We start from the raw sequence: 12144 nt of genomic DNA, 5'->3' as shown, positions 1-12144 counted from the left end.
ATGCCTGGGTGACTCAGCGCTGAGTGGTTGAGCATCTGCCTTTGGCTCAGAGCGTGATTCCAGGCCTCCGGGATCGAGGCCCACACGGGCTCCCTGCGTGGGACCTGCTTCTCCCTCTGCCTGTGTCTCTGCCTCTCTCTTTCTCTGTCTCTCATGAATAAATAAATAAAATCTTAAAAAAAAAAAAAAAAACTAGAACATCTAATGGAAATTGCATTTACTTGCCAATGATTCTATCAGAAAAAATCTACTGCAAAAAGTTTTACCTTAATTTTATAAATTGTGTTATACATTGAAGTATATACTAATATTTTTATGTTGTATTACATTATATTATAAATATTATATATAAGAACTATTCAAAATGCTAACTCAGATGAAGATTTAATTATTAAGTGCCATCGCTTCTTAGCCTTTTGGCTAAGATCAAGTGAAATTATTAAATATCATATATTGGGATCCCTGGGTGGCGCAGCGGTTTGGCGCCTGCCTTTGGCCCAGGGCGCGATCCTGGAGACCCGGGATCGAATCCCACGTCAGGCTCCCGGTGCATGAAGCCTGCTTCTCCCTCTGCCTGTGTCTCTGCCTCTCTCTCTCTCTCTTTGTGTGTGACTATCATAAATAAATAAAAATTTAAAAAAATATATTATAAATGTCATATATTGTCTTGGACTGATTTACCTTTGATATATACAATTTAAAACATAGCTTCAGGGGATCTCTGGGTGGCTCAGCGGTTTAGCACCTGTCTTCAGCCCCGGGGTGTGATCCTGGAGACCCGGAATCCAATCCCACATCAGGCTCCCTGCATGGAGCCTCCTTCTCCCTCTGCCTGTGTCTCTGCCTCTCTCTGTCTCTCTCTCTCTGTCTCTCTGTGTCTCTCATGAATAAATAAATAAAATCTTAAAAAAAAAAAAACAAAGCTTCAGTCATTTAAAAATAAAGCAAAATCGAGGTGCGTAGGTGGCTCAGTCCATTAAGTGTCTAACTTTCAATTTTGGCTCTTGTCCTGATCTCAGGGTGGTGAAATTGAGTCCCACCTCTGCTGCATATACAACACTGAGTCTGCTTGAGATTCTCTCTCCCTCTACCTCTGCCTCTCCCTCTGCTTGCACACACACACACACACACACACACACACTCTAAAATAAATAAATACATCTTAAAAAAAAAAAGACAAAGGTCTGTGTGTTTTTCTGTTTAATCTCACATGCAAAAATAAATAAGTAAAATGAAGTAACTCTTCTGAAATGTGGCCCCAAATTTAAAAACTAACTGAAAAGAATTTTGGTCGTTGCTAAAGACTTATGTTTCTGAGAATCCATTACAAAATAGGAAGACTATATACACTTAAAATGTAATGTAAATCAGATTCTGTGCCATTTGGAAAAGTCATACATTTTCATTCTGTGTTTTAAAGCTGAATATTTATTTATTTATTTATTTATTTATTTATTTATTTATTTATTTATTTAATTTTTTATTTTATTTATTTTTTTTTTTTGTAAACTCTACCCCTAACATGGAGCTCTAACATCATGACTCCAAGATCAAGTTTTCAGGCTTAGGGATCCCTGGGTGGCTCAGCATTTTGGTGCCTGCCTTTGGCCCAGAGTGTGATTCTGGAGTCCCAGGATCGAGTCCCATGTTGGGTTCCTTGCATGGAGCCTGCTTCTCCCTCTGCCTGTGTCTCTGCCTCTCTCTCTCTCTGTGTCTCTCATGAATAAATAAATAAAATTAAAAAAAAAAAAAGGCACTCTGGCTCTACTGACTAAGCCGGCTGGGCACCAAAGAGTAATTTTTAATAATATTCCAAACAGTGCTCTTCAAAGCACATTATGGCTAGAAAGAAATATTTTGCTTTTAGATCTTTACCAATTATAATATTTGTAAATTAATTAAATCTTATTATAAATAAGCATATACCCCCTGCAAACATTCCACCTACTCTAATTTTAACTACTCAATTCTCAAACTGAATGTGTAAATAATAATGGCATTAAAACTACATTTTCCTACTGATTGGTAATTTTCCAAATATCTTTATAAATGTAGTTATTTAGATACATTAGTCAGACATTTTTACCTTATTGTAAAAGAACAAAGAGATTGGGGGAAAATGTTTGCATTTTGCATTTATTTTTTTAAGTTTTATTTAAGTAATTTCCATACCCAATGTGGGGCTAGAACTCATAATGCCAAGACCAAGTCATAGGCTCCTCCAATGGAGCCAGCCAGGTGCATAATTCATTTACAAATTATGCATTCTTTTTTTTTTTTTTAAGATTTTACTTATTTATTCATGAGAGACACTGAAAGAAAAGCAGAGACACAGGCAGAGGGAGAAGCAGGCTCCATGCAGGGAGCCTGATGTGGGACTTGATCCCAAGACCCCAGGACCACGACCTGAGCCAAAGGCAGACACTCAACTACTGAGCCACTCAGATGCCCCCAAATTACAAATTCATAATGAATTATGCAATTAAATGAATGTTGTGTGATTATAGCTCTTCTTGTGCTATATGTATATTTTATTTCATTTATTCTCTTGCTATAAAATTTTCATGGAAAATACTAACTGTTCAGGGACATAATACTGAAAGCCAATTTTGTGGTTCATAGTAACCATACTGTCCTAAAAATAAAGAATGTCTGTGGTAGCACAGATGAGCACAGATGGGATAATTTCACTGAGGAAGAACTGGGTTCACAGACAGTGGTAGCACCTGGGCCTGGGAATCCAATGTCATAGTAATGTAATAATAAAGCATGAGGGTTTAACACAAATATAAAGTCTTAAAATTAGATTTTATACAGAGACTGGACTTTCTAGTGAAACGAAATTAAAACTAAACCTGTATCTGTAGATACTGAATAAATTCTAACAAGGAAACATGTCACAATTCATATATTTAACAATACAGGAATTAAATTCAAGGTATTCCTTAATTCATGAACTGTAAGTGCTTCCTTATATTTGATCTGGGTTTATCAGCAAGTATAAGTCTAATCTATCAATTTCTATGTTTATAAGATAATGAAAGAAATCTTTTATAGCCTAAACCCTATATACACTTGAATTATAGCACTTATTCATTTACTTGCCTGACTCTTTCATTAAACCATGGCCTTCTTGAAGATGAGAACTATACCTGCGTGATAGGTGTTTAGGAAGTGTCTATTGAATGAATGAATTCGTTAGAGATATAAATATACAAGTGAGGTGATAGAGATGATTTGCTGCAGATCAACACCTCATTTATGAATCTATAAAGGTTTAGGAAATGAAGAATGGGGAGGTTCACATATTTTCCAATGTCTATGAGGCTGCCAGGATTCCAACTACCTATCAGAAAACTGACATTATTTACAAAAACCTGTGATTGGGGATCCCTGGGTGGATCAGCAGTTTACAGCTGCCTTCTGCCCAGGACATGATCCTGGAGTCCCGGGATTGAGTCCTATATCATGCTCCCTGCATAGAGCTTGCTTCTCCCTCTGCCTGTGTCTCTGCCTCTCTCTGTGTGTCTCTAATGAATAAATTAATAAAATCTTAAAAAAAAAAAAAACCTGTGATGATGACCTGGGCATGTGTACTGGGATTGGAAGCCCCTTCCCCAAAGCAATGCAAGGACATTAGAACTGAGTTAGGGCTAAGCTTTTGACGTGTGCTATATAATCTTTTATTTGTTGAATTGCTCATACAAATACTAACCATCAGAAGTCAAGACCAATTTCCGCTGCATGGAACCAATCATTCTATGGCCATTGCATGCAATCAACATTTCTCCTTTAACACATTGGTTGTTTTTTTGTTTTGTCAAAATTACAGGGAACAGAATTCCCAAGTGCAAACGATGGAGTTTACTTGTCCAACCTTCCTCCAAGATCCAAGTCATAGAGATCCATGGAGTTGCAACAAGAAAAGAGGCAGACACCTCAGTTTCTTTTCTTTGAATTCTATTCATTTACTTAAATATTTAGTGAATTATTTAAATACACACACATGTGCATACATATATACCATATCTTTTTTATCCACTCATCTGCTGATGGACACTTAAGGTTGTTTCTACATCTTGGCTATTGTAAATAAGGCTACAACGAACATGGAGGGGTGCAGATATCTTTTCAAGTTGTGTTTCATTTTCTTTGGATAAATATCCAGAAGGGAAATTTCTAGATCATATGGTAGTTCTACCTGTAGCTTTTTGAGAAACCTCCATACTGTTTTTCATAGTGGCTGCCCCAATTTACATTCCCACCAACAGTGAGCCCAATGTAGGGCTTGATCCAAGGACCCTGAGATCATGACCTGAGCTGAAGGCAGACACTTAACAGACTGAGCCACCCAGGCGCCTTTCATTTAAACTTCTTATACACAATTACATCCATTGACTAATCCACAACTCACATAGGTTTAGCTCTAGTGCCATAAGAACTCAGAAGTTTACTGTCTAGTAACTTGTTGAAGCCCCAGGCTTCTCTGATTTCCCACATCCCTTTTCACTCCTTGTCGTATTTACTGGAACTAAATGTCTACTGAAATAAAAATAAAGTTGTGTTCCAGAACTTTTTTTGTCTTAGCCTCCTTTGGGATTACAAAGCTGCACCATCCATTCTGGTTTATTTTAGGATTGTACACATAAGCCATATATGACTCTACGTAGATACTTGAACATTGTTTATTCAGCAGAATAGCGTCCAAGTGTTTTTAGCAAAGAGCAATATGATCAGATATCCATGTACATAGGTTAATTTTTTAATGATAGCTATAGAGGCAAATAATCTCCACAAAATTAATTTTTGCAGTAGTACAAAAGATGTCCAAAAATACTTTATTCAACTTTATTTATATAAAAGCATCATGTTACAGAGTTAGTATTTGTATCAATAATACTAGTAGTTATTGCTCAATTTTGATTGAGCCAGTAAGAATATAGCTACTTCTCTTAAAGCATAATTGATGTGAAGGCATATTTCAATTCAGGCTCCATATTTATGTAATAAATATGATTGAAATTCTCGGGAATCCCTGGGTGGCTCAGCAGTTTGGCTCCTGCCTTTAGCCGGGGGCATGGTCCTGGAGACCCGGGATCAGGTCCCATGTCGGGCTCCCTGCGTGGAACCTGCTTCTCCCTCTGCCTGTGTCTCTGCCTCTCTCTCTCTCTGTCTCTCATGAAAAAAAAAAATCTTTAAAAAAATAATATACTTGCCTACTAATTCTGTTATCTGTGACATTTCTGAATATGACTCTATTGATTGATTGCTATCCTCATTATAGGTTGTATTTTCCTGGTTCTTTACATTTTATAATTTTATTATTTATTTATTTTTTAAATTTTTATTCATTTATGATAGTCACAGAGAGAGAGAGAGAGAGAGAGAGAGAGAGGCAGAGACATAGGCAGATGGAGAAGCAGGCTCTATGCACCGGGAGCCCGACGTGGGATTCAATCCCGGGTCTCCAAGATCGCGCCCTGGGCCAAAGGCAGGCGCTAAACCGCTGCGCCACCCAGGGATCCCTACATTTTATAATTTTAAATTAAATGCCAGGCATTGTGAACTTTACCTGGTCAGGTGTTAGATGTTTTTGTATTCCTATGAATGTTTTTGAGCTTTGCCCTGAGATGCAGTTAAAATATTTACAAACAGTTCAATCTTTTTGAGGCTTGCTCTTAAGTTACATGAGTCTAGAGTAGCTTTGCGCGTAGAGCTAATTTTCCTCCACTACTCAGTGATCCATGAATTAAAAGATTTTCTGCTGTCTGGTGCAAACTTGATTCATTTTTGACTCTGGATGAGCTTTAAGAGTCTCTTCTTTCAGATAGTTCTTTCCCACACTTGGATGGTTTCTCCCCTCATATACTCTTAGTAGTTAGCTGAAAACTTTAGGGGGAAAAAAAAAACTTCAGGGGAACTCTGAAGACTAGAGATGTCTCTCTGTACATTGTTCTCACCTCTGGTACTATACTCTGTAACCTCTAGCCACTTCAGCCTCCCAGGACTCTGTCTCCTCAACTTAAGGAGAAGACTAGGCTTTGCCTGAGTTCTTTCTCCCTGTGCCACAATTCAAAAACTCTTTCCAGACAGCAAGCGAGGATAATCACAGTGCTTACCTCTCCTACACTGTTTGATGTCCAAAGTCTGCACACTGTTGTTTCATACATTTGGTTGGTCTGGTTTTTAAGTTGTTTCAGGCAGGAGAGGTCCTCTAGGCCTTCTTACTGTATCTTGCCAAAGAAGAACTATAAAATCAACAGAACCACCAGGGGTTGCATGAACTGCATCTGAACTTCTCCACATTCTGAGATTTACATGGTATTGAATTTGCAAAGATTAAGGCAGTCTCAGAAGGATTATTTATTCTTTCAACAAACATCTAAACACTGCGGTAGAGATGGTTAGCTTTGTACTAAAATCCACTCCCTCCATATTATAAAATTGTCCTTGGGAAGTGGCTTCCAGCTCAGGCATTGTGGTTTTCCAGACAACCCCTACCCTCCATCCATATACACACACATCTTGCTTCTCAGTATGACCATATGTTTGGTATTTACCAATGGAATGTGAGTGAAAAATGAGATGTATGATTTCTATTTTGTATGACAAGGATTTTAAGGCGCAGGTATGCCTTCTCTTTCCTTTTTTTTTTTTTTTTTAAGATTTTATTTACTTATTCATGAGAGACACACAGAGAGGCAGAGACACAGGCAGAGGGAGAAGCAGGTTTCCCGCGGGGAGCCTGATGTGGAACTCCATCCCAGGACACCGGGGACCATGACCTGAGCTGAAGGCTGACACTCAACCACTGAGCCACCCCGGTGCCCTGCAGGTATGCCTTCTTCGCACTCTTTCCCCTTCTGCTGACTGACTGTTGAGGATAACAAATACCTGGGGAATGATGAAGCCAAAATATGAAAGGAGTCTCAGTCTCTGAAATCACTGCATGGCAGAAAACTGCCTGCCAAAAATACTTGCATTGTTTAGAAAGGTGATGAAATAAATTTCCATTGTACTAAACCACTATTATTTGGAGGCTACTTTGTTAGAGCAGTGAGTGTTACCTAGCTTATATAGGGACCCACTGTATGCCAAGCATTGTGCTAAGTGCTGGATGTACAATGGGAAGCAAAGGAGCCATGGTCCCTGGTTCATGAATCTTAAAAGTTAGTCATGAAGGATAAAAATAAACAAGAAAAAAATCAAATATAAATAGTTACATCCTGCAAAGCACCTCCCTGATTCCTGTCTTCTCAGTGGAATATGTCTTGCTTTTTTTTTTAATATCTTGCTTTTTAATAAACAAACTTCAGAGAACATATTTTCCTCTTGGTACACTGTTTTTTGACTAATATTTGTATAGGAAATATTTATATTTATATCCTTGCCCAAACTCAATACAACAATTTTAAAACAAAATGTGTATGAAATATCTTGCATTGCATCCCAAATACAATTGATAGAATATCAGAATCATATATAGATATTTTTTCAAATTTTAATTTTCAAGCATTTCAAGTCTGAAAACCTGAAAAGTTTAAAGAATACACATAAACTTTTTTAAAAAAAGATTTTATTTATTTATTTTGACAGAGAAAAAGAGAGCAGCAGAGGGAGAAGGAGAAGCAGGTTCCCGCTGAACAGCGAGCCCAACATGGGACTCAATCCCAGGATCCTGGGATCATGACCTGAGCCAAAGGCAGATACTTAACTGGTGGAGCCACTAGGTGCCCCATATATATTTTCTTCATCTAGAGTCACCAATTGGTAACAATAAGTCATATTTGTTATACTCTCTACAGGCAGACACACACACACACACACACACACACACACACACACTTTGCTGAACCACTTGAAAGTAACTTGCAGGTATGATGATACTTTATCCCTAAATTCTTTAGTATTTTTTAAAAAAGATTTCATTTATTTGTTTGAGAGAGAGAGAGAGAGTATAAACTGGGGGGGGGGGGGAGAAGCAGACTCTCAGTTGAAAAGGGAGCCCGATGTGGGGCTCAGTCCCAGGACCCTAGGATCACGATCTGAACCGAAGGCAGATGGCTAATGGACTGAGCCACCCAGGTGCCCCTAAATTCTGCAGTACTTATCTCCTGTGAACTAGAACAATTTTCTACATGATCATAATGCCACTATCACATCTAAGAAATTTGTGTTAAAATCCCTCCATTTGTCTATAGCTGATTTTTACTAACTTATTTATTATCACTTTATCTCCAAAATAATACTTCTCCTACCCCTCAGTAGTTATAAGTCTTCTCCAAAACTGAACCAATCCTAGCTTGATCAATAAAATTCTGTGCAATTTCAAACAAAATCCCAGCAAATTACTTTATGGATATTGACAGGCTGATTCTAAAATTCATCTGGGGAGACAGAAGACCCAGAATAGCCAACATAATACTGAAGAAGAACAAAGTTGGGGGACTGTTGTTATCTGACTTCAAGACTTACTGTAAAGCCACAGCAATCAATACAGTGTAGTATTGGCAATAGATAAGTGGAACAGAATAGAGAGCCCAGAAATAGACCTCCGTGAATATAGTTAACTGTTGACAAAGGAGCAAAGATAATGCAATAGAGCAAAGGTAGTCTTTTCAACAAATTATGTTGGGATAATTGGATCATGTACATGCAAAAAAATTGAATCTAGACCCAGGTCTTACACTCCTCACAAAAATTAACTCAAGATGGATCATAGACTTAAATGCAAAATCCAAATTATAAAAATCCTAGGAGATAACACTAGGGAAAACCTAAATGACCCTGGATTTGGCAATCACTTTTTAAATATAAGACCAAAGGCACAATTTATGAAATAAATGATAAGATGAACTTCACTAAAATGAAAATTTTTTGCTCTGTGAAATATAATATCAAGAGAATGAAAAGAAAAGTCACAGACTGGGAGAAAATATTAGCAATAGATAGACACATTGGATAAGGGACTGTTATTCAAAATATAAAAGATAAATCTTAAAACTCAAAAAGAAAACAATCTCATTTAAAAATGGGCCAAAGACCTTCATGGACATCTTACCAAAGATGACATTCAGATGACAGATAAGTATATGAAAAGATGCTCCACAGCATATGTCATCAGGGAAATAGAAATGAAAACAATAATGAAAAAAAAAAAAGAAAACAATAATGAGATACCACTACACTTCTATTAGAATGGCCCAAATCTGGAACATTTGACACCAAATGTTGGCAAGGATGTGGAGCAACAAACACTCACATACAATGCTGCTGGGAATGCAAGATACCAGCACGTTGAAAGACAGGTTAGTGCTTTCTTATAAAATTAAACATACTCTTGCCATACAATCCAGAAATCCTGCTTCTTGGTATTTACTCAAAGGAGTTGAAATTTGATATCCATACAAAACCTGCACATTGATGACTATAACAGCTTTATTCATAATTTCCAAAACTTGGAAGCAACAACATGTTCTTTAGTAGATGAATGGATAAATAAACTGCGGTACACCCAGGCAATGGGATATTATTCAGTGCTAAAAAGAAATGAGCTATCAAGTCATGAACAGACATTCAGGGACCTTAAATGCATATTACTAAGTGAAGGTAGCCAATCTGAAAAGGCTACATATTCTGTGTCCCTACTATGTAACATTCTATAAAAGGCAAAACTATGGAGACAGTAGATCAGTGGTAGCACTATCTCCATAGGAAGTGGGAGGGGGGCCATTCTATTCTCAACATAGCTACCTCTAGTTACAACAGTCAACAAGCCTGATAGCCTGGGCTCTAGACTACTTTAGACTCCCTGCTTTTGAACTGAAGCTCTGCCAATTATTAAAACTCTGGTTACTTAATTATTACACCACTCTAAGCTTCAGTTTTTCGAATTAGTAAAACGAGGACAATGGCTCCTACAGAGAATTACATGAATTGATGGGTATATTAACATGCATATTAATGAGCATATTAATATACCCATGATAAAATCATAGCTATCATATGTCTATTCTCAAATGGTAGCTCTCCTTGTCAAAGTATCTTTGTAGGCCCCAGGGGGGATATGTGCATGATGGTCTCTCCACTGGAGTCTGCCCTGAGCCATGGGGGGTTAGCCCTATTTTTAACTTCAGTGTTAGGCACTGAAGCAGTGCATACTCTTCAATGTCTGACTTCTTGCACTTAGAATAATATTTTCTTTCCTAACATTTTATTATAAAATGCTCAGTCAAAAGAAAAGGAAAACCAGAGGGTTGAACATTTACTTTCTGTCAAGAAAGGGCTCCTCGCTGTGGGGCAACAGCATGGAAATAGGTCAACGCAAGTAAGGAACAGCCCCAGTATGACCCTGAAATGCCACATCTGTACCTTGGCTTGGCCTCCATCTGCGTCAGCATCTCCCCCCAGGCCTGGGACATCACTGAACCAGCTGGTGGCCTTGGGCTCTCTGATGATTTCTCTTTCCCTTGACCTTGATTATCTCTCTCCCTGTACTCAACATATCACTCTAGTGCTTCATAATGCAGATAACAGATAGGACTCCAACAGACCTAGGAGAAATCAGATAGACATGGAAATGAGAGAAACACAGTAGAGGAATGTGTGATCACTGAGACAAAAGACAATTAAATCCTGGTTGACAAAAAGAAGAGGGTCAAGGACAGAGCCAATATTTAAGGAACAAACAAAGGAAAGGAAGTCTATCTATAGAGAGACTGACAAGGAATGACCAGAAAGGCGGGAGGTTTTCTGGAGACGGTTGGCTCCTTTTAGGAAGAAAGGGTTTCAGTAAGTGGGGAGGGGAGCAGATCAATGTGTGCAACCAAGATGAGGTATGCCTCTCAGATTAGGAAATCTCATTGGTCTTTTTCCACTCCACTTGGGGAGTTCTGGAAGCCAGGCCTTTCTTTCCTTTGTAGGTGGGAGATTAAAAGAGTCATCTCTGCTAAATCTGAACAATTTAAAGGAAAACTTTGAACGTACTGACAATGGAGGTTCCCCAAGGAAATAGCTCAACCAGATACTCCACTGAGATGTTCAAAGGAGATTAGACCCATTTGGAAGCTCAGAGCTTCCAAAGTGTAGTTTGCATAAATAAATGCACTCGTTTAAAGTGTATGGTTCAGTGATTTTTGACAAATATATACTCTCATGTAACTACTATCTTATCAGTGTGCAGAATATTTCCATCACCCCAAAATTTTTCTTATGCCCCTTTACAATCAACACTTTCCTCTTAGGCAAATACTGATTTCCTTTCTGTCATTATAGATTTATTTTGTCTTCTAGAATGTTGTATAAATAAACCACACAGTACTTTGTGTACAGTAAAATAAACTATATTTGTACTTTTTGTGTGTCGGATTCTTTCACTCAGCACAGTGTTTTCTTCCCAAACCTTTTGTTATAGAAATGTTCAATCATAGAGCAAAACTGAAAAAAATTTTACAGTAAACACCCATATATCTACCACAAGATTATACTACAGTTGACCCTTGAACAACATGGGGGTTAGGGGTGCCAATCACAGCCAAAAATCCACATACAAAACTTTTTTTAAAAAAAAGATTTCATTTTTAAAAGTAATCTCTACATCTGACCTGGGGCTCATACCCACAGCCCTGAGATCAAGAGTCACAGTTTCCCCCAGCTTAGCCAGCCAGGTGCCCCCATGTATAACTTTTGATATTGAAGTATTACTATTTTTTTCATTCAAAGTTTATTTGGTATTTTTGCTGGTATGATACTTAGATAATTGGTTGCATTGACTTCTTACATTATATGGTGATGTGCACTATTTCTGACATGTATAGTACACAAAACAAGATCCTTTAGAACAGTTATGCACAATACATGCAATATTGAATTTATACATGGGATCCCAGGAGGTGACTGACTGGAGAAAAAAAAAGATGGACTAGGCATGTTGAATGTTGGGTGAAAGAATCAGAAGTTATAGAACACCAGTAAATACACAACTTCATGTTCCCCAAGGACCCACCCAGGACAGCTTAATGGGTGAACTGCCAGCCTTTCCCCCGAGTACAAACCAGGCTGAATGCAGTTTGCAACCACTTCCAATAACACGGTTTTGGGGAAGCCACTTATTTTCCAACCTACATAGGTCAAGATATCCATTGG

The sequence above is a fragment of the Vulpes vulpes genome, chromosome 16 (assembly GCF_048418805.1).
Source record: "Vulpes vulpes isolate BD-2025 chromosome 16, VulVul3, whole genome shotgun sequence".
NCBI lineage: Eukaryota > Metazoa > Chordata > Mammalia > Carnivora > Canidae > Vulpes > Vulpes vulpes.
Note: the sequence above shows the minus strand (reverse complement) of the source record.